At 39.9% G+C, this 27,659-nt stretch overlaps 1 long non-coding RNA gene across 1 annotated transcript; it reads right to left on the bottom strand.

Moving 5' to 3' along the window:
* Nucleotides 1–5,008: 5,008 nt before the first annotated feature.
* On the bottom strand, nucleotides 5,009–5,942 carry LOC149458474 (uncharacterized). Its single transcript, XR_016313439.1, has 3 exons — nucleotides 5,588–5,942; nucleotides 5,388–5,483; nucleotides 5,009–5,282 (listed from the first exon to the last, which is right to left on the bottom strand). It is a non-coding gene; the product is annotated as an uncharacterized LOC149458474 (long non-coding RNA).
* Between the last annotated feature and the right edge of the window lie 21,717 nt (nucleotides 5,943–27,659).

The raw sequence follows: 27,659 nt of genomic DNA, 5'->3' as shown, positions 1-27,659 counted from the left end.
AGTGGGTGTAAGAAAGTGTTGGGTTTTGTAACCCTCTCTTTCTCTTTACAACATGCAGACATGTATGAGCTGGCCTAGGACACTTCACATGTCAGATTACCTTCACTCCACCACCTTAGCAGCTCGTCTGCAGTAGAAGAGCTATTCTCCTTACTAATAAAAAGTCAGAAGACATATCAGATGATTTAGTAACCTCCCTAGTGGTCTGATTATGTCAGTATTTCTGTGCTCAAAGTTGAACATTTATTTGCATGGAAATATGTATTTTTTTTATTGTAGGCATTTAATTTTTAGGAATAACTCACTGAAATCAGTGACTCTACGCTGAGTGTGAAAAATAAGGGGTGCACTTCCAGCACAAACGCAGGTGTTCACAGCAAAAGATCCTCCTCTGTGATAATTCATTTATGTGTGAAGATGCTGCAAAGGGGTTAAAATACGAAATTACTTCTACTTCCATATCAAATACAAACAATGGGTTTATTCCTTTTTTTTTTATTTGATCAAATTCCTGACATTATACCATATACACCAACAGTATAATTAAAATATAAATATACTGAGTTTCAAGCTGGTATCCATGACTAAGGCGAGATGATGTCACGAGTCTGCTGCAGGCAGGAGAAAGCATTTCCTAAGTCTCACTTTCCCTAGTGATCAGACTGCAATAGCAATCCCCAAGGTGAGAGGCTACTACAGCTGTGTCAGACATTTGTGAACCCAGCAAAGCATCAGCATATACATAATCCTGTGATCTCTAAGCCAACATCTCAGGCCAGGATGTTGATGCTGGTACTGGATAGTGACTTAATATAAATGGTGCCCATCCCTTTGTAGAGAAAAGAAAAGCATTGTTATAAGTACTCTGATCTCTGAGAGAGGAAATAAATACCTGTAGGAGTTCTAATTACACATCACATGACATGCATTTAACATGAGAAATATATCTGATGTTTAGTCCTACCTACTTTCAAATCAGATACTTTAAAAGCAGTTCCAGAAGATGCAAGTGGATGGTTTTTCCTTCTTTTGAAAGTTCTCCCTCCTCACTAATTCAGTGAGCACTTTGTGCGTGTCACTCAATTAATCCTGTGTCACGCAATTCATTTCTTCTTGTTTCTCTCTGGTCTGTCCACAAGTTCATGCACAATCTAGTGAAGTGACAATGTGATCTGGCATAGCTGAAGAAACAGTTGAAACACCCATAGAGTCAAATTGTACAGTGCTTCTCCTCTGCTTATTAATGTATGATCTTTCTGAAGCAATCCTGGTGCTTTTTAAAACTAGATTAAAATAGGCTGCCCTGCAAAAAAAGTGTTAATACGTCCCCACTCCATCTGCTTGTGGAACAGATCTCTACTATGCTTAAAATGTTACTAGACCCACAACAGTAAAATCAGTCTGAATATGCAGTAAAGCATACTTGTTATACTCACTGTGGAACCTAAGGGGTTAATCCCCTGCATTGTGTAACAATTCAGTTTGATCCTGACTTCTTTGATCCTCCCCTTCTTCCAGTGTCCCCCTCTTATCTCCTGATAAGACATATTGTGTGCAGTCACTCTGCACATGCTCATGTTGGTGTGTATTGCTAGAGAGGTTTTTTTTTCTTGGCAGAGTGCATGTGATCAGCACAAGGCCAATCAGCACTGTCCAGACAGAGATCAGGGATCCTGCATCCTCCTAGAGCAGAATTAAAACTCCACATACAAGATTTAACATGTGCTCTGCTGGACACTGATAGAAATCACGACTGCTCTAACTGCTGATGAGAAAAAGTATTTATCAGTTTTTATTTACTAAAATAATAGTGTGTACTGTGGAAGACAAGATAGAGTGAATGCAGGGTCCTGGGTTTAGTTGGAAGAATTGATTGTTGTGCCACTACTAAGTGGGACTTTTTTTTGCATTGCATCTAGGAACTAGAACATACCAAGGCTGATGAACCTGTGTATTGTGGATGAACAACTACATAGCAATGTTCAAAGTGTAGGCAAAACTACTGAAGATAGGGATTAATATAATATTGTGTTCTGAGGTTTTTGTACATTGCTCATACACTTAATAACCTAAACATACCTTATTAACAATACATTTTAACATTGAATATGTTGTTTAATGACACATGAAAGTATGTAGATTACTTTTGTAGCTGAGCTGTGATTTGGATTACACAGGCATGTTCAAACACTCAGAGCTACTTACAACTACCATTTACTGCTTGGGGAGCAAAGTCCCTTTACAATTGAAAAAGTTCCCAACAGGCACCCACCCCTTTCTGTCCTCTCCTTTATTGACACATTCTGTGAAAGGGGGAGAGGACCCTGTCATTCATCTGCCTCTAATTCCTTATAAAGTTTGTCCCACGTCCTGCAGGATGATGGTTTCTGTAGAAATCTTCTCTACAGCGATGCTTAGTCCTCTTCTGTAGAAATCTTCTCTACAGCAATGCTTAGTCCTCTTCACAGAGCTGAACTTTTGGTGCTGCAGGGGTTAGTAGTTTTGGGTGTAACATTGAAATACATTTAAGAGGACCCCATTTCAGTCCTCTCTTTCATCGATAAAGGTCTTTGCATCATTTTTACAGAATGCAACATGTTTCGGGAAGAGGCAAATGAATGTGAGGATCCCCCTCCCCTTTCACAAAGGCAGTTGAATGACAGGATCCTCTCCCCCTATCATAGAATGTGTTACATTGTATGGAAGCAATGCAAGGACTTTTGGCAATGAAGGAGAGGACAGAAAGGGGTAGGTGTCTGTTGGGATCTTCTTCAGTTTTTTTCAATGTCAGACTCGTGGCTATTAAACCCTGCAGCGCCAGAAGTGCAGCACCGCGAAGAGGACTGGACATCAATGGAGAGAAGATTTCTACAGGGGCCATCAGCCTGAAGAACATGGGTCATACTTCATTACAGATAAGTTATGTGAATGCAGCTGTAGCTAAAATAAATAAATAACTAAACTTCATTGCACACATAGCCAGAGTAATGTTTGCAAACAGCAGAGAAGTTAGGATCTGTACTGTTAGAAACACTATGGGGTTGATTTACTAAAACTGGAAAATTTGGTGCAGCTGTGCATGGTAGCCAATCAGCTTCTAGCGTCAGTTTGTTCAATTAAGCCTTGACAAAAAAAACCTGGAAGCTGATTGGTTTCTAGTCAGAGCTGCACCACTTTTTGTAAGTCAACCCCAATGGTTGCCACTGCTGACCTACTTATAACAATAGCAGTTTTCTGACCTGGAACAAGCATGCAGAATAAAAAGTCAGAATACAGACAGAAGTCTAATTCTGTATACTTGCTCCTGGTCAAAGCCTACAAAATATCAAAGCTGCTGGATTCAAATGATGGGTGGCCAGGCAAATAGTATTTTTAGAAGGAGAGGTAATCACAAAAGGAGTGGTCAGTAATTATCTGAGAATATGCTGCGCCCCTGTATTTTCATGTGCTCATAGAGGTTTACATGACCAGAAAAAAAATTTGGTTCAGGTCAAGACAAGTGATTCAAATTGACTATGAAAATCTGGGCAAAGTTAGAGTTAAAATGTCCTTAACATTGGAACTGATGTGGAATTGAATTAGAATTGCTTTTAAAATACTATCATGGGAAATAGGCTTTAGTTTTAGAATTATGTCATTTTATTGCATTACAGTCAGGTAATATGACCATCAAGATTTATGTGACAGCATAAAATACAGCTTTGCTCAGCACAAATATAGGTTCATAGAAAAAAGATATATACATTTATGTGTGTATTATATTACAAGAAAGAAGGTGACATCACAGCAGACTTTTTAGCTGTAAGATGTTCTCTCTTTCCAATCAGGCTCCTGGCTGTGTCAATTAATTAGGGCAGCACATTGGCTAAATGGTTAGCACTTCCGCCTGGCAGTACTAGGGTTGTTGGTTCATATCCCAGCCACAGCACCACCTGCCTAGAGTTTGCATGTTCTCCCTGTGCCTGCGTGGGTTTCCTCCGGGTACTCCGGTTTCCTCCTACACTCCAAAGACATGCTGGTAGATTAATTGGATCCTGTCTAAATTGGCCCTAATATGTGTATGTATGAATGTAAGTTAAGGACCTTAGATTGTACACCCCTTCAGGGTTAGGGACTGATGTGAATGTACAATATATATGTAAATTGACAACGCTATATAAGTACCTGAAATAAATAATTAATGAAAAGTGTATTCATATGAATGTTAATAAATAAGAGCAATAACCATAATAATATTAATAATTATTATCATTATTACAGTAAGCTTCGGAAGATTTTACTTCATGACCAGGTCATTTTTTGCTTTTTAGCACTGCACTACTTTAACTGTTAATTGCTCATCATGCAAAACTGTACCCAAATAAAATTTATATAATTCTCACACAAATTCTTTTGGTGGTATTTAATCACCACTGAGATTCTTTTTTTATTATATAAACAAAAACAGACCGGAAATTTTGAAAAAAAAATCAATATTTCTTACTTTCTACTATAAAACATTCAATAAAAAATAAAATGTCTTCATAAAGTTAGGTCAAAAAGTATTCTGCTACATGTCTTTGGTAAAAAAAATCCCATTAAGTGTGTATTGATTGCTTTGTGTGAGCTAGTTATAGCATCTATGAACTACAGTATACAGTATATATACAGGAATTGTGATTCTGACTAACTGACACTGTGAGGGAACTGAGTAACTGACACTGACATCTCCAGTGGCACTAGTACAGCGATCAGTGGTAATACTATACACTGTAACTGTATTATGACACTGGCTGGGAAGAGGTTAACATTTAGGAGCAATCAAAGGGTTCACAACAATAGAGCAAAAACAGGCCACCAAAAATGACACAAATTACCGGTGTCATTAGCATATCTCCGACTCACTTGTATAAGTGTGGATACAAAAACCCAAAGACTACATACTAAACAATATGGTAGTGTGACAAGAACACCCCTACCTGAAAAAGAAGGTTACTAGATGATCCACGCGGAGTAATATGAATTCAAAAGAATTTTAACAATACTTTATTTGATCACATAGATCATAGGGAGGTTAAACATAAGCACGGTGTACATATGAAAAAAATAAAATCATGTTAAAAAACACTTAGCGTCTTCAATTTAGGGTCATCTTAGCAAATAGAGCACCATATAAGGCAGAGTTGTGTAATGATGCGATAGTTATCCTGGATTTCCGTGGGTTTCCCACTTAAATTCGAATAAATCATGTGTTCAACAGATGTGTTCCCAATATATGTCAGGGACCTCCTGGAATGTAAGAGCTGGAACACAAAAATACATACTGTATGTATAGGAATATGAAAACCAATTCACATCCAAAATTCACCAGGCCTCCCTCCACATTGGTCAATGGATACTACTATTACCTTCTCAGTAATGAGACTATCATGCCCGCTTCTCAAATGTAGGGACTTCCTGGATAGCCACCCCAAGTGAAACAAGGTCCACAGTACCAAATGATTCTGAGGATATATATAGAGAAAAATTGATAATAATGATAAATATATAAATCATAGGCATCAAGTGACCCCGAAAACAAAACACACACAAAATTTGGATATATTACCATCAATAAAGATCAAGAAGACTCCTGTCAACTTGAAATAGGATCAGGTCCTTGATGCTTTTTCAAAAATGCATATGGGGGTGAGGAGCCAGGTAGTCACAGTGCGTGGATTCCAAACACATATATAGTGTGTATGTAGCATATAGCAGGCTGTAGGATAATATATATATGAATTAAATATGGACCTCTGTGGACAAAATATGAATCTAACTATGCAATCTTCTCTATTCCTTCTGGGTGGTGAGCATGATAATAATAGGACTGATATTTGAGATCCTGGTGGCTGGACCTGGTCTTGATGTTTCCCTGTGTGAACAAGAAATATGTTAATAATAATCTCCTCTTTATTATCCTCTTAGAATATGATTTGATCTATAGCAATTAGGCTCCTCTTGTATACCCAGCAATCATTCTTTTAAAATTCAAGATATGTGTTTTAATTCACTTTGGATATTCTCAGTGTAGTGATACTCTTTCAACACAAGATGGCGAGGTGGAGACTACTTGGTATGCAATTAGTGCACCATATAAGGCGAAGGATTGAAGTCCCCTCCCAGTTCTGACGAAGTCTGCGGTGATTGGCGGACGAAACGCGTCAATGTATTGACGTCACTACGCTCGGCGTCTTCACTGGGTGCGGCGCCCATGAGGCGGGAAGGAACGGCGGTGTCACAGCTCCCTGCTAGGAAGGCCCAAGACCCTCTGAGAACTACCACTGGGCTACTATTACAGCGGTTCGCAAAACGGCAATCCCTCAGGGAAACATACCTTCCACCGGTGGCAAGTTACTTAAAGCTTACGGCTGTTGAGATTTATAGAGCCTATTTGGTGGCAATAGGGCATGTTTTATGGGCCTAATTTACCTTGTATACCCGGGGAATTTTTTGGAAACCCTCTTTGGAGGATAATCTACATGTATATATATATATATATACGCTATCCTATTCAGGCATTTTTTGCTGTGACATAGCCACATCCTTATAAAACCGCAATAACCTTCTCTAATTGAGCAATTTTTGGAAACCCTGTATTGGGTATATTAAACTCAGGTATCTACGGCCTGCTATATGCTACATACACACTATATATGTGTTTGGAATCCACGCACTGTGACTACCTGGCTCCTCACCACCATATGCATTTTTGAAAAAGCATCAAGGACCTGATCCTATTTCAAGTTGACAGGAGTCTTCTTGATCTTTATTGATGGTAATATATCCACATTTTGTGTGTGTTTTGTTTTCGGGGTCACTTGATGCCTATGATTTATATATTTATCATTATTATCAATTTTTCTCTATATATATCCTCAGAATCATTTGGTACTGTGGACCTTGTTTCACTTGGGGTGGCTATCCAGGAAGTCCCTACATTTGAGAAGCGGGCATGATAGTCTCATTACTGAGAAGGTAATAGTAGTATCCATTGACCAATGTGGAGGGAGGCCTGGTGAATTTTGGATGTGAATTGGTTTTCATATTCCTATACATACATTATGTATTTTTGTGTTCCAGCTCTTACATTCCAGGAGGTCCCTGACATATATTGGGAACACATCTGTTGAACACATGATTTATTCGAATTTAAGTGGGAAACCCACGGAAATCCAGGATAACTATCGCATCATTACACAACTCTGCCTTATATGGTGCTCTATTTGCTAAGATGACCCTAAATTGAAGACGCTAAGTGTTTTTTAACATGATTTTATTTTTTTCATATGTACACCGTGTTTATGTTTAACCTCCCTATGATCTATGTGATCAAATAAAGTATTGTTAAAATTCTTTTGAATTCATATTACTCCGCGTGGATCATCTAGTAACCTTCTTTTTCAGGTAGGGGTGTTCTTGTCATGCAATCAAAGGGTTAACTGTGTGCCTAACAATGTGTAATGTGAGTAATATGTGCTTCTTATACTAGTAAATGTGGCTGCGTTTCCTCCCTGCTTTGCAGGGAGAAAACACAGCCACATTGCTCCTCCGTATACACAGCCTTGTGTTGTCAGTAAACACAGAGCTCTGTACTGTCATTTAGCAAGCCAATCAGCAGGTCCCAGTCATAAATCACTACTAACTGACTTGTGCTGTAGCAAATGACAGCACAGGTGCAGGTGCGCGCATGCTCCCCTTACCTGGAAATGCTGGATCATGTACATGATCCAGCGCAGTGGGGCTGCCCTGCAAAGTAAAAAGGTGATGGCCTGTCCTCAAGTCGATATCTTAATAGTTCTGCCACCAGCAGGGAAATCAGCTTGCAATATTACATTTGGCCACTAGATGGAGCCCAGAATAGATTTTCTGTTTTGTAGAAACCAGAATCTATTTAGTTAATAAAAGCTCCCATCATTCCTCATTCTAAGAAAGGGAAAGAGTTGCATCCTGGGAGCTCAGACTCCATTTTAACAACTGAGGGAGAGAGGAACCCAACCATCAAATCTGCAGCACATGTTGTGGACTAAACTTACATCCCCTACCAGCAGCATCGCTGGTGAACATGGACTTATTGCTAATCATTTAATTGTGTTTTCTGTATGCTTTATATATTGATTGTATGTATTTCTCATCTGCTTTTTTTCAGTAGTTTCACCCACTTTGTTTTGTTAATAAAGCTTCAATATTACATTTAGTCTGGTTTATTGCAGAATAGGAAGGCTTAGCTGAATGTCGGGTTACACACAGGGAAACGTAGTGAGGATAGAACTATAGTAGTAATATCATCATGTAGTACAATATAGTAGTTACAGGAGGTGGTAACAATTTAAGATACAATTAGTGCAGGGATTAAAATGAATTTAGTCATCCTGTTAATCAATTTGCAAATTTGGTGAAGCTGACATGTCCATTAAATCATTATTTTCTTACATTTATTCATTGAAATAAAACCTAATTGCCTGGTGCTGACGAAATACCAAAAGCTGGGGTGCGACTCTCAAATAGAAAGATTAATAACAAAACAGAGAGGATATGAAGGATTAAACTGCTCTCACAATTTTACACACAAAAAAAAAAAAATCTTTATTAACAAAAGCCCCTAGGAATCTGAGATGCAATTGCAACATTTTAAAAAGGCTAATGGAAATGTTGACATTCTCATGCTATATTCTTTCTAAATGAGGAATCATTCTTACATATGTGATGTCCTGGTGTGCAAGTGCATACATAGAGGCCATTCTTGCATTTGGATTGCGTAGGATTATTTGAGTTCATAGTGACTCCATTTTTATCTCTGGACTGCCTAAGAGGTAATATAGCTTCCTTTTTCCTGGCGGTGGATATATACAGGGATTTTCAGTTTGTGAAGGGCTGTGTGTATATTTAGTGATGACATTTTGAACTTGCTTTTATCAGTAAATTATTTTTTTTATAAAATTATGTTTATTGAAATTTGCGTATGCATATAGCAAACACATACAGTTACAGTAAAACAAACATAACATAGCTTCAAAAGAAACCAGCGGCCTCATAGGGCCAGTTAACATAACTAAACCTGTACTAAATTTACCCCCCCTCCAAACCAGGCTACCCCAACTGGCAGTATATTAGCTGTACCAGATACCGGAACCACCATGAGCCACAGGTAGAAGAGATGGCAACAATAATCTCCCTGTACAGAAAGGATAAAACATTTTTTTCAAGAGGTTAGATACTCATATATAATGTCATCTCTGAATCAGGGGAAATATGATACACTATAGATTATGCCCGGGCAAAGACATTTAAAAAAGGAGGGCTTCCAAATACTTGCCAAGGAACAGACTGTAAAGCATAGGAAATCCTAGATAGGCTCAATTTAGGCAGAGGAGGAATGGCTATCCAACCAGACTTTCCACAGCTTATCAACTTTTTTTGGGCATCCTCTGGTCCTGTATGTGGCCCTATAAAATGGGACAATTTTGTTAACCAACCCTTCTTCCAGTACAAAATTAAAGGCATAGGACTCTTTTATACGGGACGGACCCGTTTTGGCAGATCCGCTTGCTCAGCAGGGGATCTCTCCGCTGAGCAAGCGGATTACAGCTCTGTGTCCCCTCTGCCCACACAGAGCTGCATGATCTTTTCAATGGGTGGTCGGATGAAAACGGACCGCCTGTCCATTTTCATCCCATCCGACAGACTGAAGTGGAATTGGATCCCCATCCATCCCTTTTTGGCAGATCGGATTGGATGTCGACACATGTCCGTTTACACCCACCGTTCCATAGAGGAGAATGGAGGTTCCAATCACGTCCACCTGTAAAACGGGCAGGCGGACCCGATCGGAATGTTCATGTGAAAGAGCCCTTTTACAAGCATAGAACAGCAGGAGGCTAAGCAGGGTGCGTTGGGCCCTAGTAGGACCAAGACCCTCCAGCAGACCAATGAGACAGACAGGCACAGTCATTGGCTTGCCAATAAGTTTTAAACTAGTAGATTGTACTCATGAGTTCACATGCATACATTAGGCCTCATGCACACTGCGCGTTTTTGCCATTTATTATTATTATTATACAGGATTTATATAGCGCCAACAGTTTGCGCAGCACTTTACAAAATGAAGGCAGACATTACAGTTACAATACAATTTGGTACAAGAGGAAACAGAGGGCCCTGCTCGTTAGAGCTTACACCCATCTCTCCTAGATGCCTTTTCTCCTGGCAGTGGTGTTTGACAGAAAAAATGCTTGAGGTTTGCAAACGTATATAATGCCTTTAGGCGCATGTACAAGCGTCAAACACTTGGGCATTAATTTATTTAATTGGCTAGAATAATAATTTATTCTGACAATTGAAAATTAATTAATGCTGAACCCCTAAACGCGCCTAGCGTTAACATGCATTTAGATGCATTAACGCATGTTTACGCACGACAAGCAAAATGCCACTGCTATTCAATGCACTGGCAGTGGGGTTTTTTATGTCTCTAAATGCCCCTACATCTGAACCCCTATGTGTACATGGACACATAGGCTAACATGCAGAGGCGTTTAGTGACTAAAGAAAAAAAAACCCACCAGATGCCCTTAGGAGCAGCATTAAAACAGTCCAGTGTGCACAAGCCCTTATAGTAAACTTGGTTTCATTAAATGTGCAGCACTTAGTTCAGGAAACTGTTTAACATGTGCCATAGTTAGGATACACTTTTACTGTCATTTTGAGCTGATGTCTGTAACCTTTATATTTGCCCGCATTCCTATATGTACCAAAATCTACACATATTTGGAAAATAAGAGGAAAATACTTGAAGTGATTCTAAAGTGGTCCTGGCTATCCCCCCGCCAAGTGCTCCCAATAGTCAGCCTCTTGCTATGAGGGCACTCAAGGAGGCTTGCTCCCAAGCCATTCTCCTGTAAATGGTGTCTATTTACACACCGAGCATGGCTTGGCCCCGCTCTCTCCTCATTGGCTCGCTGGCTGAGATGGACAGCAGCAGAAGCCAATGGGTCCCGCTGCTGTGTGAGCCAATGATGAGAGAGACCCCAGAGAGCCGCTGCTCTCATACACATCGCTGGATCACAATGGGGCTCACATGAGTATAAGGGGGGCTGAGAGGAGAGCTCCACCCAGGTGTTTTACCTTCATGCATATAATCCCCATATTATTTCCCCATTTTTGTCTGTTTGCTTGTAACAAAAACGTATTCAGGGTATTAAAGAAAACAAATTACCAAATTAAGGCATATCAGAACTTAAAGATTTGGTCTGGTCATGAAGGTTTTGATAACCCTGGGATTTGAAAGGGAAACTATAATGGTCTGGGGTCAGTTTTTTAAAGATTTTATTAGGCTGATGTTTTGACATGACAGTGAGATCTTCAAGAACTATGGGTTATCTAAAGAGACGGAACCAAAGGTGTACATTTTAATTTGTGCTATTGATCTCTGTAAAAAACAGACTTTTTTGGCAGATGGTAATCAAACAAAGGATGAGCTAGGAAAAGGTGTTGCGAGTTCCACCTTCTGGCTGAAGAAAACGCTAAATATTATTCATTGTCAATAATCTGTATGTACACGAATATATGTATGTACACAATATAAAGTTGGTAAAACTACAATAAATAAAAAATACATAAAATATTTACAAAACTGCTATACAATTTGTTTAAACCACCATAGTCATCCCCTGGTTTCTTTTTTAAGAGACAAAGAACATTACAATTTAATAGAAAGCTGAGTAGTTGTCAAGAATTGTATCCTTCAAATGCAGGTTTTCATGTTATAGTTGTACATTTAGTCTACAGCAGCACTCCCTTGCTGATTGGTTGTTTTCCATAATTCAAGATACATGCATGTATGTACGTGTATTAAATTGGTGCTTAAAGTAATTGAGATTAAAGCGGAGTTCCAGCCTTTTTTTCCCCATAAAAAAATGACCCTGCGCTGGTTGCAGCTTATATAATACATTCCGACATATGTATTAAATGTAGTCTTTTTTTGTTATATTATTATGCAATGTACTCATTGTCGCCTCTGTAGCAAGTGGGCTCCCATTTTCAGTGTGGGCATCTGAAGCACGATCGTAGATCCTTCTGGGATATGGTGCTGCTGGCTACCCAGCATGCACCTCCCAATCTCACACAGACACAGTGCATGCAAAGTGCGGCGCAGTCATCTTATCTCCACCTGGCATCTCATCATTTCCGGTCTGGAAATACCACAATGCTAGAAGTGGAGGCTGCCCATTGACTCCTGAGATTGATAACACATACCCCAGGAGCCAACGGGTGGTCAGATATGACGTATCTCACCACGGCGAGGTAAGGCAGAAATGGACCCGTTTAATGGACAAAAAAGGTAATATGCTTTGAAAAAAAAAACCCATTCCGAACATTACTGAAACTGTGATCGGCAATGCGGGGGGCACAACTTCAAAAATTGGGTGGAACTCTGTGTTAGGTTCTAATTCTTGGGTGACACCTTTTCCTGTACATTATAGATTTTCTGTTAGGAATTCCCCCATCAGCCTCACATGACTTCTATCATGGAACAAAAGGCTACTCTAAGCTTTACAGGCACATTTTTACAAGTGCACATTTAATACGTCAAAGGATTCTCAGAATTCTATGGGTTAACTACTGAGATATCACTGCAAAAGTATCTCCCTTTCAGATATACTCTGACTCACTGAAAATCTTAGGTAAGCCATGCAATTAGGCAGGAGTTGCAAATCTCACTATTTTACTTTTATGTAAGTTTCACATTGAGCTATTGAGCTCTGTAAGCAATAGACCTTTTACAACAGTTGGTAAAATGAAAATGTAAACTGTATGAAAAGACTCAAAGAGCTCCCTTTCCTGAGAGAACAAAATGCTTCACAATATTAAGATGCAGCATTTCATTAACAGGGCCTAAAAAAAGAAGCATGTTACCATTTATAGACTTTTACGCATTTAATTTTAAAAAAAGAAGGGGGTCTCATAGCGAAAATAAGACAACACCACATCCTCAAAAAATATATCAAACAAATCAAAATACGTGGTGGGACTTTTAAGGTGTATCCGAGCAACACATCACACAATTAAATAGATTAAAATAACTTCTTTATCAATATCAATGAATACATTTTTATAAAAAAACACACAATGGTATAAAGCATGAAATATAGACCATTTGTGCAACTTTTAAGAGATCAAACGGTTTCAAATACCAATTTATTCAAATTACATCTCACGTTCATATATCCCAGAGTGACAGAAGAATTTTTTTTGATCAGAAGATACTTAGTATGGCTTCATTCAGCATGTTTGGCATTAGTAATGAGCCGAACACCCCCCTGTTCGGTTCGGGGTTGAACATTCAAATCTAACAAAATTTTGGCCGCGTACTTCGAACAGGGACAATTCACTAAAAGGTATCTTACTGCATCTGAGTATTCGGTAAGATAGCACACAGCTACTAAAACGTATATTATTAAGTTATGCTGTATTTTAGTGAAAACATTCTTTAATGTTTCAGCTGTCAGCGGGATTCCCCGTTGACAGCTGAATGCAAAAAGAATTTCCATCCATACCAAGCCCTTTGGGTCTGGAATGGATTTTTAGGGGAACCCCCACGCTATAATTTTTTAAAACATGGTGTGGAGGTACCCACCAAAATTCTTACCAGGCCCCTATCCAAGCATTCAGCCTGGCAGGTCAGGAAAAGGGGGGGGGGCGAGCAAGTGCCTACCCTCCTGAATGAACCATACCAGGCCACATCCCCATAACATAGGGGGGGTGCTTTAAAGCAGGAGCACCTCCAAAGCACCTTGTCCCCATGTTGATGGAGACAAGGGTCTCTTCCCCACAACCTTGGCCGGTGGTTGTGGGGGTCTGCAGGTGGGGGGGGAGTATCGGAATCTGGAAGCCCCCTTTAACAAGGGGGCCCCAGATCTTGCCCCCCCCCATGTGAATGAGTATGGGGTACATGGTACTGCTACTCATTAACAAAAAAAAAAAAGTGTAGTTTAAAAAATGACAGAAGAAAGTCTTTGGCAAGTCCTTTATTAAAAACAAAAATAGAAAAAAGTTCCCTGGAAGTAGATCCAACATCAATCATGATGTCCACCTCCACTGCCGTCCTGAAAAAAGAAAAAAAAAACCACTCCATTCTCAACGCTGGCTCCCGCTGTCTGACAGCTGGCCCGGCCTGACAATTCTTAAATACTGTGATGGCCCCAACCCCTTGCAACATCATCTTGTGCTGTGATTGGCCAAAGCAATGCACCTGACCACAGTCATTGCTCAGTGCATTGTGGGGCACAGCGGCCGAACAACCCGCCAAACGCCCTTACTGTTCATGTGTTCGGCAAACACATGTACAACCGATGTTCAAGTAGAACTTATGTTAGACTCGAACGAACATGAAGCGCAACCCTATTTGGCATATTGCTTCATCAGGAAAAGGGTGAAAAACAATAATGCTACTATAATGCTTATCAAAAAGTAAAGGACGCCATGTATATCTGTAGGAAAACCTAGAGGAACACCAGTGCTCCAGAAGCCTTGGGCAGACTATGGAAAAGACAGCCAGATATTGCTGGACTTGTTGTCCCGGAAAGATGATAATCCTCAAAATGAGGGGTATAAGTGGTGCAATATTCCACACACTTCAAAACAGAGGAAAAAGGGGGAAGGACAGTTTTATTCCCTCTACATCAGGGGTGGCAAACTGGTGGTCCTCCAGCTGTTGCGAAACTAGTCCCATCATGCCTCTGCTTTTGGGAGTCATGCTTATAACTATCAATCTTGTAATGCCTCATGGGACTTGTAGTTTGACAACAGCTGGAGGGCCGCCAGTTTGACACCCGTGCTCTACATCATCACACAGAATAAAAGTCTCACCCTGTACTGTGCTGATACATGTGTGTCCCCCACCAACCACCTTATAAGTCTTGTCATATATTTTGTTTTATTTATAGTATGTTAGTTATGACCAAGAAGTAGTTATGACTAAATAAAACAAGAAAATATGTTCAATATATGCTGCCACTAAACCTACTGTAAAGTTGCCCATACATGTGGGGATTTCTCTTGTTCACCCATGTGGGTAGAACAAGGGGCATTCACTTAATTTTCTGGCCCATACTGAACAAATCTGCAGTGCTGGGTATTCTGGGTATCTTCTTCCAGCACATGCAGCTGTCAGAATACCCAAACAATGCCCGCATCTGATTAGGTTTGGTTGTGATTTTTTTCATTCAGCTCCTTTGGCAAAAATTGATTGAAAAACTGACTTTTGTCTAGCCGGGTGGTTGCTGACAATGCCACCCACTAAAGGAAGTTCGGCTGATTCAACAAGAATTTGTTAAAATTTGATCCAGGCACGGCCAGATTAAAGTGGTTGTAAACCCTTACATATACCCAGGAAGTGACTGGCCCCAAGTGATACACAGAGAATCTCCTACATAAGTTGTTTCTGTTTATCTGCAGCCATCTCTCCTCTACAGCCTTCTAAAACACACAGATCAATGCTATTTCTCAGCTCCAGCAGGCAGGAGGCAGGGATTGTACATCACACCTCAACTGTATAAGAGGAGAGCTCAGTATAATCTGACACCTGAGTGGAGGGAATGGACATTCCCTCTCTACACTCAATCACAGGGAAACACTCAAGAGCTGAAGCTGTGTGCTGGAGGGGGGAGAGGCCATCTTCTGGGATTGCACATGTCGAGTTAGACTGTCAGAAGTGATTCATGCAGATAGCAGAGGGAGAGGAACCACACTAGGTGCTTCTGATTGAGGCTAATGCACACTATAGAGGAATATGCTTTTTCATTTCAGAGGCTTCAAACTACCTTAGGATTGAACATGGAGACAGATGCAGAGATGCAAATTGTACTTGTTTTGGAAGATAACCTAAATGATAGCAAAATAAATGTATAGCTGGGTAGCACTACTAACATTTAGTCATTATTTTTACTAGCCTAAAGTGGTTGTAAACCCTTACATATACCCAGTGAAGTGACTGGCCTCGGGTGATATACAGAGATGAAACAAATCCTCCTACATACAATGTACCTGTATATTTTCAGTCTTCTCTTGTCTTTTCTACATCCATTCAAAGTCCATAATTTATAAAACTTGTCTGAGATTTCAGAAAAAGGGGGTGGGGAGCTGAAGTTCTCTACAGACCTCAGTGAAGAGAGTCCTGAGAGCTGATTGGAGGGAAGAGACACCCCCCCTTTATACAGCTCACAGTAACAGAGCTGAGACTGTTAATCTGCTGGAGGGCCCTTCCATGTCACCATTTTTGTTCTTGGTGTCAGGAAAAGTTGGCAGAAGTGATTCATGCTGATAGCAGAGGAATGAAGCAGCAGACAGAAATTACATTTAGGGGCTTACTTACTAAAGCTGGTTCACTCAGAATATTGTGCACTTCTGCAAAGAAACCAATCAGCTTACAGGTTTTATTGCTAAAGTGTAATGAACAAGCTGAGGTTGGAAGCTGATTGGCTACCATGCACAGGTGCACAAGATTCTGAGTGAACCAGCTTTAGTAAAGAAACCCCTTAGTGCTCTGAACAAGAGACAAGTGAACACTATAAAGGGATATGCTTTGTTCGCATTTCATGTGTGAAGTTTACAACCACCTTATGCCCCCATTCACACCAATGCGATTTATCATGCGATTTGACTGTTCAAATCGCATGACAAGTCGCATCCAATAATCAGCAATGGAACTGCTTTAATTGGTACGACCGATTTGAAAACTAATTCCTGTACTACTTTTGGCGATTTGGGGTGTGACTTGCATAGACATCTGTGCATGAAGTTGCACAGATGTCTTACACGCCACACCTGAAGTCGCACTAACATCCAGCTTTGAAATCGTGTGACTTCAAGTGAAGTTGCACAATTTCAAAGTTGTATTCATTGTGAACCCAGGCTTAAAGAAGATATTTAAACAAAATAGTTGCTTATACTTGTAGCTTGCACCTTGGCAGACATATAAAAACAAAAATCAGGCTTTTGCCGAGCTACAAGAACAAAGAAGTATACAGGCTTGTCTGTAATAGGCCAAATCTGATGTTAACATCAGCAAGTGGTACCCTGTCTTTGTTTGTTCAACATTCCCTAATTTATCCAGAAATGTCAGAGAACAGAATCCACAATGACAAAAAGGTAAAACACACCACTTTTAGTGTAACCTGAGCATCTTTTCTTCTATCAAAGTAGGACAGAGAGCACACAATAAAGAGCATTCTGTGGACGTTATGTTGGAGAGCTTTAACCACTTGCCCTCCAGAGGATTTACCCCCCTTCCTGACCAGGCCATTTTTGCGATACGGTGCTGTATTGTTTTAACTGACAATTGCACAGTCATGCAACACTGCACCCAAATGAAATTTATGTCCTTTTTTTCCCACAAACTGAGCTTTCTTTCGGTGGTATTTGATTGCCTCTATGTTTTTTATTTTTTGTTTTAGAAACAAAAAAAGACTGACAATTTTGAAAAAAAAACAAAACAATATTTTTGACTTTATGCTATAAAACATATCTAATAAAAAAAAATCTAATTTCTTCATAAATTTAGGCCAAAATGTATTCTGCTACATGTCTTTTTCTAAAAATCCCAATACATGTAAATTAATTGGTTTACCTGAAAGTTATAGCATCTACACATGGCGGTATATATACTGAATTTTTTTTTTTAATACTAGCAATGGTGGTGATCAGTGGTTTATAGCAGGACTGCAGCTAGTATTCTGACACTGGGGGGAGAACTGACTAACTGCTACTGACATCCCCAGTGACACTAATACAGTGATCAGTGCTAATAAAAAGCACTGACACTGTACTAATGACTCTTGGCAGGAAGGGGTTAACATCTGGGGCAATCAAAGGGTTAGTTGTGTGCTGTTTTACTGTGTGTGCTGTGCGTGTTTTACTGTGTAAGCATGCTGCTTTGTATTGCTCTGTTATGCAGAGCAATACAAATCAGCATGCTGTTGCTGACAGGGAAGAGATCTGTATTGTTTACATACAGACCTCTCCCCTGTCAGTGTTCCTTGGCAATTGCCGGGTGCCAGCGAGGAATCTCCCTCCGGGACCCAGTGATCGACAGCTGTAGCCACCAATGGTACACGCCCCCTACCCGGAAATGCAAAATCAAGTGTGTGTATAGACCTGCTTTTGCGCAGCCCTGCCGCCCTGTAGCAGTAGTTGTGTTATAGGGTGGTAGGGAAGCGGTTAACTCTTGTAAGCATTACTTGCAAGATATAACATAACCTGGTGCAGGTTACATAAAAACAACAGCAACCCCTTCTGTAAAAAATGCTCATGCCCCTATCTCATCATCCATCTCATAAGTAAGCTAAAAGTAAAGGCAGCATTCTTCCCACTGATATAGTGATCTTAACCTTTTGACTACTGTGAGCAATCTCTAACTTTTCACTTTTCACATGGCTGAGCAAAGCTTTTAATTTTTTCTATACACCAATTTAAATAAATTCACATAAAGCAGTGTTAAACCCAAAAACAAAAACTCATTACATTTTATCTCACCAATTAGATTCGGTGCCTGTATTATTTTTCTTTTTTTTGCTTTTTTCACCTGGTGATCTAGCCAGTAAGTCTGTTATTTTTCAACTTACCTTAAAAAACTAAGCTATCCTGCAAAAGCGGCAGTTAGAGGGATGAGGAAAGCCGTTTAAACAATGGCAGCCAAATGAAGTACTGGTACGTTGTTGCAGTTTGAGTGGTTATATCTGGGTCTTCCAAGCTGAAAATTGGCTTGGGCAGGAAGGGGATGAAAGTGCCCAGTATTGAAGTAGTTAATGGACCTGTCTAGAAATTGTATATAAATTTGGCTCATGTTGCGCCACTTTTAGAATGCACGTGAGACACGTTTGCAAAATCTGTCTGAAAAAAAATGTTACAGGAGCTTTATTGAATTCCACCCCCCCCCCTCCCCCCGTTCCCCAGTGCTTTAGATAGAGACAAGTACACAGCATAGAAGGATGTTCTTTGTTCATATTTCATGTGTGAAGTTTACAACCACTTTCAGGTCCTCATGGGATGTTCATCCAGTTCAAAGGGACAAGTGCATGTTTGAGTTTATATCATTCACTCTTGTCCTTCAAATCCCCTCTCACTTTAGCAGCATTGCAGGTACTCCCACTGGGGGCCTTATTTGAAATTTCAGTTGTTTTCAGTTTTTTTCTTGTACTCTACATGGTAACATGTGGAATAGACTCCCTCAAGAGTTGGTTCTGGCCAGCTCATTGGATTGCTTTAAAAAAGTCCCGGATTGTTTCTTAGATACACAGAATATAACTGGATAATATCATTTATAGGTAAAGTTGATCCAGGGAATAACTGATTGCCTCTCGGGGGATCAGGAAGGAATTTTTTTCCCCTGCAGGAGCAAATTGGATCATGCTTTGCTAGGTTTTTTTGCCTTCCTCTGGATCAACTGTGGGTGTAGGATTATAACTGCTAGCCGTGACGTCAAGCCACCGAATCAAGGAGGTCCGGCGGCCACCCATTTATACTAGCTGGTCAGTGTGTATCCCATTCCATTTTATTACATCCTTTGTGCACAAGGATTGGTTTTACTACAATACTTAAGAAAAGTGTGTTTTTTTTTGTTTTTGTTTTTTTTTTGTTTTAATCCTCAATAAATTCATTCTCGTTTTGACCTAAATACTACACTATGGGTACTTTTTTCTGCTCCACATCGAGCATTTAACTCCCCAGGACCACAAGGTGATCATCCCAGGGCCCAGAGGAGAGTTGTATTCAGCAGATCCCGCCTATAGCCAGGTCTATCAAGGGGACCCCCAGATGCGGTACCTCCCATCGTGGAGTCATCCATTCCAGGTTTCATTCCATCTACAACTAAAGGGACCTCTGGTGTATATGACACAAATGCGCATTTAAATTGCGCCTCTGGTGAGTTTGCAATTTACTCATTATTCCTGCATGACACTGGATTATAACTGTCACTGGGATCTAATCATCCGTGGTTCCTTCACCACCAGATATTTACTGGACTATAATTTATACTGTGCATTATACAAATAGTGAAGGTGTGTGATACATATGGTACCACTGAATCTTTGTTGAAAACTGTATTCACACACTATGCGGTTTATATTATTTGGTATTATGTAAGCAACTTTGCACCATTTTATATATATCATTACTGGTGCACCTATATACATCATTTCTAGCACTGCACTTTTTATGTTTATATCATTTTTAAGGTTTTATGGTTTCCCTTTTTTAGTGTATCGGCTGCTACATTTGTTAGCGCTCACTGAACCCCTTGTTATTTTGTTAAGTTTTGATTGAATCACAATTAATCAATTTCAGGTTACTGGAATATTTGCTGGCATATCTATGTGATCTGTGAAATTTATGTGATTTTACAAGCCAGGAAATTGCTATTCATAAATTGTTTGGATCTCTGCATAATCATCTGCAAATCTGCATCCATACAGTATATTCAGAGAACCAAAATATTTGCAATTCACCAGTCCCCCTAGTTTTCAAACTGATTATGTATGCTATACTTTATATTCATTCCTTGAATTCATTCTTTTGCAAAAGTTTACTATTGTAGCTATGTTTATCCTTATTTATTGATATTGGAGGATTTAAAATGTCAGTCCCAGGCTTTTTTATGTCTTGGATGTTTTAGCAGCTTCAACTCCCTGTTGTGATCTTTGCTTCTGTGTACCTGGGAGTTTTGAGTGTTTCAGCCAGTTTTTGCATGTTCCAGCATCCATGTCATATTCTCAAGAAATTAAAGCAAACTCAAAATCCAGCAGGAAGAGTGGGACCTTATAATGGCCACAGTGCACACAGAGATCTCATTCATCAACTTTTGTAATGTACAGCGCTGAGCGAACTGTTGGCGGTTTATAAATACTGTAAAATAATAATAATAATAATAATCAAGTACCCAAAAAATAAAACTGTCAAGTAATTTAATTCTTCAGCATACAGTTGTGTCCAAAATTATTCAACCCCCACTGAAATTGAGTGTTTTGGCCAGTTTGACATTGCTTTTGATCATTCAGTCATCTTGCTTACATTTACATTAAAGAGGCACTTGTAGGTCAGACAAATATAACATAACAGTTATAATGAAATAACCACAAATGTCTTTTCTGTGCTCACAGCATTATCAGTTTTATTCAACCCCCAAGTGACATTCAATCTTAGTACTTAGTACAGCATCCTTTTACAGTTATAACAGCTTTTAAACGTGAAGCATAGCTTGACACAAGTGTCTTGCAGCGATCTACGGGTATCTTCGCCCATTCTTCATGGGCAAAGGCCTCCAGTTCAGTCACATTCTTAGGCTTGCGCACTGCAACTGCTTTCTTTAAGTCCCACCAGAGGTTCTCAATCGGATTTAAGTCTGGTGACTGCGATGGCCACTCCAAAATGTTCCAGCCTTTCCTCTGCAACCATGCTCTAGTGGACTTGGAGGTATGCTTGGGATCATTGTCCTGTTGAAAGGTCCAACGTCTCCCAAGCCTCAGGTGTGTGACGGACTGCATCACGTTTCCATCCAATATCTCCTGGTACTGAAGAGAATTCATGGTACCTTGCACACGCTGAAGCTTCCCTGTACCTGCAGAAGCAAAACAGCCCCAAAGCATGATTGACCCTCCACCATGCTTCACAGTAGGCAAGGTGTTCTTTTCATCATAGGCCTTGTTCTTCCTCCTCCAAACATAGCGTTGATCCATGGGCCCAAACAGTTCTAATTTTGTTTCATCAGTCCACAGAACACTATCCCACAACTTTTGTGGTTTGTCCACATGGCTTTTGGCATACTGCAGTCGACTCTTCTTATTCTTTGGAGACAGCAAGGGGGTACGCCTGGGAGTTCTGGCACGGAGGCCTTCATTACGCAGTGTGCGTCTTATTGTCTGGGCTGAAACTTCTGTACCCACATCTGACAAATCTTTTCTCAGTTCCTCAGCAGTCACACGGGGACTTCTCTCCACTCTACGCTTCAGGTAGCGCACAGCAGTCGAAGTCAGCATCTTCTTTCTGCCACGACCAGGTAGCGTTTCAACAGTGCCCTTTGCCTTGAATTTGCGAATGATGCTTCCTAAGGTGTCTCTTGGTATGTTTAACATCTTTGCAATCTTCTTATAGCCATTGCCCTTCCTGTGAAGAGAAATCACCTCTTCTCTTGTCTTCCTGGACCATTCTCTTGCCTTCACCATGTTTGTAACCACACCAGTAAATGTCTAGAAGGAGCTGAGTATCACAGTCATTTTAAAGCTGCCTAATTGGTGCTTATTATGCTTGATTGCTGCTCGGTGACATCCACAGGTGTTTTCAATACCTGATGGAAAGCACCTGTATGAACCTCTGTTCTTCAGAGTGGTAGTCTTTAAGGGGTTGAATAATTGTGGCAATGAAGAAACCACATAAGAACCATTTACTACTGTATTACATAAACAATTGATGTCATTTTAGTTGCATTTGGGTAGTTACAACGTCCTTGTAGGATTTGATTCTGAATACAATTCCAAATGTACACTATAGTCCCTAAACCCCTTTACAGCATTGGGGGTTGAATAATTTTGGACACAACTGTATACCAAATATCAGTTTTGGGTGAACTGACCCTTTAAAAATATACACTTTATGATGGGTTATATTCAGACATCATGCTGCGATAGGAATGCTTGATGACAATGTCCTTCAGCAAATTTTGCCCCATGCAAGGGTTACGTTTAGTGGACAATATGAACAGGTAGTATTACCTTAACCTCCGCTCTGGCCAGCTCTGGTGCTCTTTTTCTTCTCCCTGGCTGTGGTAGTCCCACGGTGTCAACACGTGCAGTGCAGACCTATGAACCATGCATTGTACATGAATGAGGCAGGAGTGCGACCGCAACCTGGACCGCCCAGAGGAACAACCGAGGACAGATCAAGGAAACCTACTGGAGGAGAAATAAGGTAATTATTACTCCTAATTCCACAACCCCTAAACTTAACAAACAGTTAACTCTTGCAGTGCAGGAGGGGTCCCAACTGCAAGGAAGCATTTTGCCCAACTGCCGGACGTAAGAATTAAGAAACATCTAATACTAGAATACATTTCTGGAGGCAGCATATGATCTTCTTTGTATGAAGAAAAACTGCTTATATATTACATGGACCACCAAACAAGTGAAAGGTCAGTTTTAGGCTTCTGAGTCTTCCCTTAACCTCCCTAGCGGTCTGATTATGTCCATATTTCTGTGCTCAAAGCAGTACATTTTTTTGCATGGAAATATGTATTTTTTTTATTGTAGGCCTGTAATTTTTAGGAATAACTCACTGAAATCTGTCCGAACAAGAGTCTAGTAAACATCCCGGGTAGGATAAAACTTGAAACACGAAATCATAAATTATAATTTAATAAATAATCATAAAAAATAATAATATAATATTAATAAATTTAATTCAATAATATAATCAAACCAAAAACACTGAAATTTGAAATATAGCGCCAAGTTCGCACATCACTGAGCAAAGTCGCAAAATCGTTTTCAGTGTCTGATGACGAATTTCCCCACTAATCATTATCACTCAATTCTGCAAGTAGTTCTAATTTACTATCGCTGTTCTCTAGCTGGTCTAAAACCGCTTTTGACGTAAAGGGACGCTTTTTGGACGCCATGGACGTTTCTCAGTTTCCAGGCAGAAAGAACAGTAAATATGCAGGCAGGGCACAGGACAAAGCACTAGGGACAAAATGTATGTGAAATGCTTTGATACAGTAATGTTATACTATGTGATGTTAGTGATTTTAGTGAATGTCACTTTTTGTCATTTTAAAATTTCCCACCGTTCCGTCCCCCGTACGTCTCGACGCTCGCAGGGGACGGAACCCAGATGACAGATGCCGGCATCTGCCGGATTACATTGCCGGGGACACTGCAGGAGGGACATCGCGGGAGCGCAGGACAAGGTAAGTGATCGAGGGATCGCTGAGCAGCGCTGCATGGTAAGCCCGAGTGTAGCTCGGGGGTTACCGCTTGTGGTACTGAAACTTTACCCCGAGCTACACTCGGGAATACCGCCAGGGAGGTTAACATACCCAGCACAATGTTATCTCTACATTTGTCTTGCTAAGTGTAGCCGCAATAGAGTATGTAATCTTGGGGCAACAACATAAGGGAAGTGCTTTGCCCCTCTAAGTTACTGGTCCACAAGTACCCTACGATACTTACACACCTGACTTGACGGCAAAAATTATTTGAACACTCACCCTTTCAATATCATATCCAAAAACCAGGGGTATTAATATGACATTAGTTATAAAAATATATGTACAGTATATATATATATATATATATATATATATACACACAAACATGTATGTAGTATGTGAATCTACTTAAAGTTCTATTTTAAAGCAATCAAAATGTTATTACTATATAATGCGGCATGAGTTTATGTGCTATATACCTTTTGTGGCGTCTGCATTATACATACAAGAAAATATTTATGGATTGGTTTAGAAACGGCTGCACTGTATGCAGATGTCACTTAAGGGTAATAACTATCCATTGTAGGTTTGCACCATGGGTATACTGGTAATGGTGGTTTAAGCTGCACTAGTACATCATGTTGCATATGATAGGCCTTTAAAATTTAATTAGTTTGCCACTTTGAGTTCAGTAACACTTTAAATTATTGATTCAGAATCTGAAGCCACTGTAGTGGAAATAAAAAAACCCATCAATATCATCCAAAAACGCCTAAAGTAGCAGATGCTAAAATACATATGTTAATCATTTGGAGTTCTTAGTAATATTCAGCTTCAGTAAAGGCTCTTCCTGAAGAACACAATTTTAGTGTTAATGATAATTATAACAAAATATCAGAAACGTACAGTACATATACATTATAAATAGAGTTTATGTTTTGAAATCATCACAAAATATATATCAAGTATTCAAAAATGTGTTAGCAAGATATGTTTGTAAGATTCCTTTAACAAAAGCACAACTTATTAAAATAATGCAAAATTACATAATATATGCTTTGACATTTTATATGTATGTTTTAGAATTACCTGGACCTCAAGGAAACCTTTCCTTAGAGTAATGAGAGGTGATTGTAGATAGCTGCAGCCGGGGAGCCTGTACAAAACAATGACAGGCTGAGGAAGATGCACCTGTTTGCAGTATCGGCACATCAAGGAGTTACCTATGACTAGGGAAAGACGGTCGGTTCTGGAGCCATCTATCCAGGGTTGAACATCTGCCCCTAATCGCATATAACTGCTAGATGTGAAGATACATGAACAGCAGTGGCTCCTGTCAGCCTATCATTGCTTTATACAAGCTAAGCCGCTGCAGCTGTCCACACATACCTATCAGACCATCTACAGCAATAAACTATCTGTTGCAGTTGTCCTGCTGATGGCCTATTTTACATTGCTGCATGATCTACAGGCTCCTACTTCTAAAGCAGATTTAAACTCATTTTTTAAACAACTGACAAGCAGGGTGTTTATGACAGAAGAGACTCTGTTGGTCTCCCCTGTCATCAATGCTCTTCCCTGCCAGTCAATGGGATTGCACACTGGAGTCGCACATGTGCTGCTCAGAGTACATTTACAGAACCATAGTGGCCAAATGGAGCAAACCCAGAAGAAAGACCAGGAGAAGATGAAAGCACCCAAGTGCTGACAGAGCATTGCTGGAGGGTTCTGTTTAACAGGTAAACCTGTCATAAGGTGCTAATATGCTGTGAATACAAAAACATTATAGCATAAACCTCCTGGGAGTCCATGATTTAAAAAAAAAAACTATATGGTGTTTATATCTGTTTTAATGAGTGTTTAATAGACATTCCCTGGATCCCTTCAGTGATGTACCTAAACAGAGTAAAAATTAATAAATATAAAGTTTAATCCCAGAGCCAGATAACGTTTATAAAATAAAATGACAATACACATTTATTTAAAACATTAAAAAAAATACCATACAGCCATGAGAGGGTATTTTTTGTGCAGTTTAAAGGGCAACGTGTAGCTGTAAGGCATCCTCCAAGCAACTTGCCCTCCAGAGGATTTACCCCCCTTCCTGACCAGGCCATTTTTTGCGATACGGTGCTGTGTTATTTTAACTGACAATTGTGTGATCATGCAACACTGTACATAAATGAAATGTATGGCCTTTTTTTACCACAAATTAGAGTTTTCTTTTGGTGGTATTTGATCACCTCTGCATTATTTTTTTTTGTGCTATAAACAGAAAAACATTTAAAAAAAAAAAACATTATTTTTGACTTTTTGCTATTAAACATGTCCAATAAAAAAAATAAAAAAATCAAATTTCATCATAAATTTAGGCCAAAATGTATTCTGCTATTGTCTTTGCTAAAAAAAATCCCAATACGTGTAAATTAATTGGTTTACGTGAAAGTTATAGTGTCTACAAATGGCGGTATATATACTGGTATATATACTGGAATTTGTATTTATATTTTTAATACTAGTAATGGCGGCAATCAGAGACTGTGGCAGGACATTTTGATTGCTTTAAAATAGAACTTTAAGTAGATTCACTTACTACATAAATTTGTGTATATATACTGTATTGGAATTGTGCCCCATCATTGGTGTCAGTGGAAGGAAAAATGCCCCATAATTGGTGCCAGTGGAAGAAATGGTGCCTCCTTGTTGGAGTCAGTGGGAGGAATAGTACTCCGAGGGCCGGATAGAGGCAGGCAAAGAGCTGCATTTGGCCCACAGGCCGCAGTTAGGAGACCACTGCTTTAGATGGTATAAAACTGTATCTTCAGTCTATGGCAGCCCTCCTCTCAGTGAACATTTTACAGATTATCTAAATGAAACCCCCATTGACTAGTCCTCAAATGATGTGCATTACCTCCTTGCCTTGTGTGTGCGAATCAATCCATCGGTGGCTAATCTACAGTGCACGTGCATTCACATGGTAATTTTAGGTCTAGCAGCGAAGTAGATGAAAAGATGATCGCTCCTGGATTTAAATTGCATTTAGGGCTAGTCATCTGACCCTAACGTCTTATAACTGCTGGATGTGCAGATACACTATATTGCCAAAAGTATTGGGACGCCCCTCCAAATCATTAGATTCAGGTGCTCCAAACACCTCCATGTCCACAGGTGTATAAAATCAAGCACCTAGGCATGCAGACTGCTTCTACAAACATTTGTGAAAGAATGGGTCACTCTCAGGAGCTCAGTGAATTCAAGTGTGGTACCATGATAGGTTGCCACCTGTACAATAAGTCCATCCATGAAATTTCCTTGCTACTAAATATTCCATGATAAACTGTTAGTGGTATTATAACAAAGTGGAAGCAACTGGGAACAACAGAAACTCAGCCACCAAGTGGTAGGCCACATAAAATGACAGAGCAAGGTCAGCGCATGCTGAAGCACACAGTGCACAGAAGTCACCAACTGTCTGCAGACTCAATAGCTAAAGACCTCCAAACTTCGTGTGGCCTTCAGATTAGCACAACAGTGTGTAGAGCTTCATGGAATGGGTTTTAGCTGCATCCAAGCCTTACATCACCAAGTGCAATGCAAAGGGTCGGATGCAGTGGTGTAAAGCATGCCACCAGTGCACTCTAGAGCAGTGGAGATGTGTTCTCTG

The sequence above is a fragment of the Staurois parvus genome, unplaced genomic scaffold (genome assembly GCF_062004578.1).
Source record: "Staurois parvus isolate SC_StPar_1 unplaced genomic scaffold, SC_StPar_1.0 ptg000287l, whole genome shotgun sequence".
In the NCBI taxonomy this organism is placed as follows: domain Eukaryota; kingdom Metazoa; phylum Chordata; class Amphibia; order Anura; family Ranidae; genus Staurois; species Staurois parvus.
The sequence above is the reverse complement of the archived record's forward strand: the minus strand, read 5'-3'. Positions and strand labels throughout refer to the sequence as shown.